At 45.1% G+C, this 6,916-nt stretch overlaps 1 pseudogene; it reads left to right on the plus strand.

Moving 5' to 3' along the window:
* The first annotated feature begins 1,568 nt into the window (after nt 1–1,568).
* On the plus strand, nt 1,569–1,687 carry LOC135052016 (5S ribosomal RNA; annotated as a pseudogene).
* The last annotated feature ends 5,229 nt before the right edge of the window (nt 1,688–6,916 follow it).

Below are 6,916 nucleotides of genomic sequence, written 5' to 3' on the forward strand. Positions count from 1 at the left end.
CCCCAAAGACTTGTCACCTCTGCGAAGACTTCTTGGTGGAGGCCCCACTCTCCTGGATGGAGATCGTGTCTGCTGAGGTAGTCTTCTTCCCAGTTGTCCACTCCCGAAATGAAAATTGCTGACAGAGCTCTAACATGTCTTTCTGCCCAGAGGAGAATCCTGGTCACCTCTGCCATTGTTGCTCTGCTTTTCGTTCCGCCTTGCCTGTTTATGTAAGTGACCAAGCCCAGTGAACAGGCGAAGCGCGTCTTCCGACCCTCAGCTACTCTGGGACCACGGATGTCTCCGCCTGCCTAACTGTGCTTCATTATGAGCTTAATGGTAACACAGCTTCGGAGACTTACAGTGCATCCTTACGGCATGTATGTCTGACACAATGCCGGGACTCTGATACGGCTGTCTACGGACATTCTCTACTGCTTCCCTGCGCCTCATCCCGCATCCACTGAACTGCTTCCGATTACTGGATCCACAGCGCACCCTGACTAACATCGGACTTTGATCCACAGCATAGTCCTGCTACACGGCACCTGTTTCTCATAGAGACATCGACACGGGTAATATCTGTTTCCAGGTCACCCGTGTTACTAAACTGTCTTCTTTCTTATATGAAATATATATTATTTCAGTAGCCTGCATTTAAACCTATTTATTATCTAGGTTAACCCGTGCTACTATACTGTCTTTTTTTCTTGTATACAATACATATCATCTCAGTAGACTGCATTGATTTAGATCTATTTATTATCAACAGTGATTCTATTGATTTTTTCTGAATGATCTATCTTCGTTCTATTATCATAGCTATTACAGCTTTTTTCTTCAGCCTTAGCTTTTTATCAGCTTTATCAGGCATATTATTTCAGTAGCTGTATTGATTTAGATTTATTCATTTTTGATTGTGGATCCATTAATCTATTTAATTCACTTTAATTATCCATCATTGATTTATTTTCATAGCTATTAATTCAGTCTCAGCTATATATTTAATTCAGGTCTCAATAGTACAGAGACCTGCAATAATTGACATCTGGTGTTCTTTATTTTTGAACTTCCTTTCAGAATCTTGTTCTGTTCTTCCTATATATAATTACACTTTAGTGATCTATCTTTTGTGTATATCCATTTTGTTATAGCGGTGTATGTATCTATATCAACTAATTAAGGACATATATGTATGGTTCCTTTGGGAGATATTATCTACTATCAGTATCAACATTGTGACACCATTTGCAGAATTTTCTCTTTTGCTCCCCTTTTATCAACATTGCTACCACTCAGTGATTCATAGGCGACTATATTCACTATCCGATATTTACATTTGATACCGTGTACCAACATATTGAGCAGCTATCATCATTAAGAACGACTGTCTCACTGAGAACCTCTTTTTCTGACTATCGCTATAATTTCGTGACTCTCACCATTGATTCAGGGGTTTACCTCTGTCTAACATTGGCAGCAGACCCCCCTTGTCACTGTACTCCCCTTTCTACTGAGTACTTCCTCTAACAATTTATGTCATTCATGAACTCTCATCAGTGATTCCAGAAGCAACTTTATCAATTCTCTACTATCATACCACACTGGTAACGCCCGAATCCTTCCGATCTTGGAAGCTAAGCAGTGTTGGGTCAAGTCAGTACTCAAGTGGGAGACCCTTGAGGAATACTCGGTTTAGTAGAAAATTTTGGGCGGCCAGGCTCAGTGTCTAACACCGACAGCAGATTCATCTTTTCTTTATTCAATCTGTTTTCTATCTCCATCCTAAAGCCAGTTGTAAGTAATACATATTATTAATCCAAACTATTACTGAGGCGCTAAGTGTCTAGCTCTACTTCCAGATTATACAGCTCAGGCAGCCAGTTGAGACCTATTTATGGATTGACCATACATTTGAAAGATTGATGTTACCCAGCTGGCTTGGAACCATTATCTGACATTAACATCTGTATTACCGGTTCCAGTGTTTATTATATTTTTTTACCCTTTTCTCTACCTGCACATTCAACTACTATGTGTTTTATGTTTATCAACAATAAATATTGAATTTTAATCTATTTCTTTGATACTTTCACAATTATACAAGAGTGCACCCACAAAAGAGTCTTCTTTTCTCCTTTTGTCCAGTCTGTTTATGTACGCGACTGCTGTTACATTGTCCGACTGGATCTGCACGGGATCTTGAAGAAGATGTACCGCTTGTAGAAGGCCGTTGTAAATGGCTCTCAAATCCAGAACGTTTATGTGAAGGCAGGCTTCCTGACTTGACCATTTTCCTTGGAAGCTTTCCCCTGTGTGACAGCTCTCCAGCCTCGGAGACTTGCATCCGTGGTTATTAGGACCCAGTCCTGAATCCCAAACCTGCGTCCCTCTAGTAGGTGAGAACTGTGTAGACACCACAGGAGCGAAATCCTGGCTTTGGGGACAGGATTATTTTCCGGTGTATGTGTAGGTGGGATCCGGACCACTTGTCCAACAGGTCCCACTGGTATACTCTGACATGAAATCGGCCAAACTGTATGGCCTTGTAGGCCGCTACCATTTTCCCCAACAACCGAATGTATTGATGGATCGATACGCTTGTTGGTTTCAATATTTGTTTGACCATTTTCTGGATTTCCAGAGCCTTTTCCACTGGAAGAAATACTCTCCGTACTTCTGTGTCCAGAATCATCCCTAAAAAGGACAATCTTGTTGTCGGTTCCAACTGCGACTTTGGAAAATTCATGATCCAACCGTGTTGTTGGAGTATTGACTGGGAGAGTGCAATGTTCTGCACCAACTGTTCCCTAGATCTCGCTTTTATCATTAGATCATCCAGATAAGGAATTATATTGACTCCTTTTTAACGAAGGAGGACCATCATCTCCGCCATCACCTTGGTGAATACCCTCGGTGCCGTGGAGAGTCCGAACGGCAACGTCTAAAACTAGTAATGGCTATCCTGTACTGCGAATCTCAGATAAGCTTGGTGAGGAGGATAAATGGGAACATGCAAGTAAGCATCTTTTATGTCTACTGACACCATGAAGTCCCCCTCTTCCAGACTGGAAATCACTACCCTCAGGGATTCCATCTTGAACTTGAACCTTTTCAGGTAGAGATTCAGATTTTTCAGGTTTAAAATCGGTCTGACCGAGCCGTCCGGCTTTGGAACTACGAAGAGGCTTGAATAAAAAAACCTTCTCATTACTGTGCCAAGGGTACCAGGACAATGACCTGATCCTGACATAATTTTTGAATTGCCGTTGTTACTGCCTCTCTTCCCGGGAGAGAAGCTGGCAAGGTCAATTTGTAAAATCGGCATGGGGGGACGTCTTGAAACTCTAGTTTGTACCCATGGGACACTATTTGTAAGACCCATTGGTCCAGGCCAGATTGAATCCAGATTTGGCTGAAAAGTTTCAGACGTGCTCCCACCCGAGCGGACTCCCGCAAGGGAGCCCCAACGTTATGCTGCAGATTTGGCAGAAGCAGGAGTGGACTTCTGCTCCTGCGATCCGGGAGACGCTACGGATTTCTTTCCTTTTCCCCTTCCCCTACCTGCAAAAAAAGGGGAGACCTTTGGCCTTTTTGTATTTGTTGGGCCGATAGGACTGTATGTGAGAGTGATGTGTCTTTTTCGCCGGTGTAGGAGCATAAGGCAAGAATGTCGACTTACCTGCGGTAGCCTCCGAGACTAACGCATCCTGCCCATCACCAAACAAGGCCTCACCTTTATACGGGAGAGCCTCCATATTTCTTTTGGAATCTGCATCAGCATTCCACTGGCGAATCCACAGTGCCCTCCGAGCCGATACTGCCATGGTAGCGGTTCTTGATCCCAAGAAACCGATATATTTCATGGATTCTAGTACGTACGCAGCAGCGTCTTTGATATGACCTAACGTTAGGAGTATCTCGTATCCATCTGTTGTGTCAATGTCTAATGACAAGTTTTCTGACCACTTTTCAATAGCACTACTCACCCACTCACAGACAATGGTAGGCCTGAGTAGTGTCCCATTGGCCACATCAATAAATCACCTCACTCACTTGCCGTCTGTCGGCTCATTAAGTGAAGCCATTCCAGGCGCAGGGAGAAACACCTTTTCTCTTTTAACACAGGGCCCTGTCTAAAATGCGGGGTGACTCCCACCTTTTTTGGAAAAAGGTAAGCTGCCTGATATCCTTTTGGGAATCAGAAATTTCTTTTCAGGTTAAATCAGACCTGAGGTGGAGGGAAAATTACATTACGTCTTTACTAAAGTAAACCCTCTCCTTGTGGTAAAAGAGGGGGCTTCGTAACTTCTAACACCTCCTTTATAGCTAAAACATGTTTTGAATGCCTTTTTTGCTAACTTAGGACCTATTCCCCTGGAATCACTAGTGTCGACACAGGAATCAGAGTCCGTGTCGGTATCAGTTTGTACTACTTGTGTAAATTTGTATGTGACCCAGAAAGGTCCCTGTGGATGAAAGGCAGAACTAATAAAAATCACATCTTCAACAGATTAGATTCAGTCCAACCTCTTACTGATATGATTCACACTATCATGTAACCTTTCACCCAGTCAGGCTCTTGGTGTCATATTACACCTCTGTGTCCCTAACATGTCTCCACAGAGTTCCCTGCCACAGACATGTCACACACGTGCAGAACCACACCACAGACACTCCGGGATTTATAGGGGACAGACCCACAGTAAAATCTGTCAGAGGGACACAGATAGGATTTTGCCAGTTCACAACCCAGCGCCAGTAACACAATGTCTGTGAACACAAAATGCCCACAGACCTTCAGCGCTTTTATAATGTTAATCACACAATTATATAGCACCATATCCACTGTGGCCTCCCCCGTTTTGCACCCTGATACTTGTTCAGTAGTGGAGGAGGACCAGTGTTGTCTCTGCAGCCTGAGTAGAGAGAGAAAATGGTGCTGAGCAGTGTGCTGGCTGACTGAGGAGGAAGCTCCACTCTTCAACGGTGTGTTTCTCCTCAGCTTTTATGAGGTAATTTTTTATACTGGCGGGGGTAGGACTGTGCCTCAGCAACTTATGCCCCTTATTTATGCCAGTTTCCATGGTGTCATGCTGTCCAGGGCGCCCCCCCCCCCCCCCCCGCGCCCTGCTCCCTGCAGTGCCTGTGTATGTGTGGGCAACATGGCGCACTGCACTCCCGCCAGCCGCAAAGTGCCTTTAGCCGTCACTTTCTTGATTGAAGATCTGTCTTCTAACACTCACCTGTCTTCTGACTTCTGGCTCTGTGAGGGGCGTGACAGCGTGCTGTGGGAGTGACCATCTAAGCATGGCTAGCGTTCAGTTCCCTACAGGAGCTAATGGTGTCCTGTCAGCCAGAAGCAGAGCCATGAAACTCTTTAGGAAGTTGGTTCCTACTTCTGCCCCCTCAGTCCCACGGAGCAGGGAGTCTGATGCCAGCAGATCTCCCTGAAAATAAAATACCTAACATAAGTCTTTTCAGAGAAACTCAGTAGAGCTCCTCAGAGTGCATCCAGTCAGCCTGGGCACATTTATAAAACTGAGGTCTGGAGGAGGGGCATAGAGGGAGGAGCCAGTTCACACCCAATGAAAAGTCTTTAGAGTGCCCATGTCTCCTGCGGATCCCGTCTATACCCCATGGTCTTGATGTCGTCCCCAGCATCCTCTAGGTCTAGGACGTATGAGAAAATACTATTTAAAAACTACTCTATATAATTATTTACCCACATAGCTTTATATCATTTTATAGTTATTCATTAGGTACATTCAAGCATAACGACGACCAACAAACACCATATATTATAACATTTTATCCCTTAATTGGTAATGAAGAACTGCACTGGGTTAGAGGAATGTCCTTTCTTCTATAATGTCCATTTCGCTGGTAAGTGCGAATCCGGGATTTCCCACCGCATATTTCTTTTATCTCCAGCAATCGACCACTTCCTCTATAGTTACCCATAATTCACTGGGTTTCAACAAACTTTATCCAGTTGTGCTATTTTCCCTCTGTATTTCCTTATGTGCTCCTTATGTGCTCTTCCAGCAGTGGATCCAGAAGATCCGCGTACCAAGCCCTTCTTGGCCAGTCTGGAGCAATGAGGATTGCCTGAACTCTTGTTCTCCTTATGAGTTTTAGAACTCTTGGAATGAGTGGAAGTGGAGGAAACACGTACACCGACTGGAACACCTACGGAGTCACTAGGTCGTCCACCGCCACGGCTTGCGGGTCCCTCGACCTGTAACAATACCTACGAAGCTTCTTGTTGATATGAGAGGTCATCATGTCTATTTGAGGTACATCCCAAAGATCTGTTACCTCCGTGAACACCTCCGGATGGAGTCCCCACTCTCCTGGATGGAGATCGTGTCTGCTGAGGAAGTCCGTTTCCCAGTTGTCTACTCCCGGAATGAAGATGGCAGACAGCGCCACCGCGTGCTTTTCTGCCCAGAGGATGATTCTTGTTACCTCTGACATTGCAGCTCTGCTCTTCGTTCTGCCCTGTCGTTTTATGTAGGCCACCATCGTTACATTGTCCGACTGCACTTGAATGGCTCGATCTCGCAGAAGATGAGCCGCTTGGAGAAGACCATTGTAGGCGGCTCTTAGTAACAGAATGTTTATTTGAAGACTGGATACCAGGCTTGACCACCTTCCTTGGAAGTTTTACCCCTGAGTGACTACGCCCCACCCCCGGAGACTTGCATCAGTGGTAAGGACCCAGTCCTGAATCCCGAACCTGCGGCCCTCCAGAAGGTGAGGCATTTGCAGCCACCAGAGGAGCGAAATCCTGGCTTTAAGTGACAGACGTATCCTCTGGAGCATGTGTAGGTGAGAACCCGACCATTTGTCTTGGAGGTCCAGTTGGAAGGCCTCGTAGGAGACAGCCATCTTCCCCAAAAGGCGAATGCACTGATGAACCGATACCCAA

Source organism: Pseudophryne corroboree, chromosome 2 (genome assembly GCF_028390025.1).
Source record: "Pseudophryne corroboree isolate aPseCor3 chromosome 2, aPseCor3.hap2, whole genome shotgun sequence".
NCBI lineage: Eukaryota > Metazoa > Chordata > Amphibia > Anura > Myobatrachidae > Pseudophryne > Pseudophryne corroboree.